Source organism: Meleagris gallopavo, chromosome 5 (assembly GCF_000146605.3).
Source record: "Meleagris gallopavo isolate NT-WF06-2002-E0010 breed Aviagen turkey brand Nicholas breeding stock chromosome 5, Turkey_5.1, whole genome shotgun sequence".
Classification (NCBI taxonomy): domain Eukaryota; kingdom Metazoa; phylum Chordata; class Aves; order Galliformes; family Phasianidae; genus Meleagris; species Meleagris gallopavo.
This window is the reverse complement of record NC_015015.2, coordinates 17,989,558-17,990,893: the sequence shown is the minus strand read 5'-3', so window position 1 is coordinate 17,990,893 and position 1,336 is coordinate 17,989,558.

The window sequence follows — 1,336 nt, the reverse complement described above, 5'->3', positions numbered from 1 at the left end:
AAAAAAAAAAAAAAGAGAATGGAAAATTGAGAGGCAAGCAAAACAGAATTATGTGAAAACAAGTGGGAGTGGGAGTGCCAGGGATCCTGGAGAAAAGAAAGAGAGAAATGAGTCACACTAAGACAAAGAGGAAATTAAAAAAAGAGAGAGATCAGAAGACTAAGACAAGACCATGGGTCTTTGCAAAGTTAGATTTTCAGAGGCTGCCCTAATAATGTCAAAACATATAAATATATTTTCATTTTGCTTTGAAGGGGTTCTTTTTCCTTAGCCACTAAAGATTTCCAGGCTATTCATCATCCAGTAGGCTACCAAGAGTGAGAGTTACTGATTTTTGAGAGCACTGTTGTATTCATTACTAAGTGTCTAAAACAGCTTGCAAGTGTGACATTAAAGCCTGATACTCAGCAGTTAGCAATACAACTTGAGGAAGATCCTGTTGCATCATACACATCTCACACTTGTGTCTTTCATACCCAAACACTAATTTTAAATCTCCTCCAAGTCAAACATCTGACCATGATTGTTCTTGAAGAAGGAATTGTTGTCCAAGGAAAAAAAAAAAAAACAAAAACAATCCACTGTGACCCCTTACAACAGATTCTGATGTTTTGTTTTTTGTTGTTTTTTTTTTTTTTTCCTAGACATAGTACACTTGGCAATTCAATGTGTTTCTTGCTTAGGCCATTCCTGTGGGTAATATTCATCCCACGAGGTTGTTGAACCTGATAAAAAAAATTTGCAAGACCAAAAGAAACAGCATCTGATTTTACTAGCCTGTGAGTTTTATAGCAGAGGTATAACGCTGAGGTCCAATGTAACTGGTTCTAGTATAAAAATACACAGCATTCAATTAGAGTTAAAATAAAAACTCATTTGTTAAGTGAAAAGGTGGGTAAGCAGATCCAGTTGTGTTCATATTAATGTCTTTAAATACTCCAAAACTGGACTTTAAAAGAAGAGAGAGCTTTCAAAAAAAATCTACCTATTTCCTATACAAAGCATGGTTCATTGAAGGGCAAACCATGCCGGGCAAATTTAATCACTTTGGTATAGACCATCAGGCAAGAGAAACATAGGAACTAAAGCTTCTAGATTATTCCTTAGTGCTGGTGCTCCAGTTTGAATTCACATGAAAAAAAAAACACTACTACCCAAACGAGGAGGAGTACAAGTGGGTTCTCTTGCAGTGACTTAGATACTTAGGAATTTATATTCTACTGACTCACAATAATACTTAAGCTCTTGCAGGATACATATTTAGGCATTGAGATCCCATTAGTCAGTAATGGGAACCTGATTTATTAGGACAATTTTACCTTTCAACATTTCAACT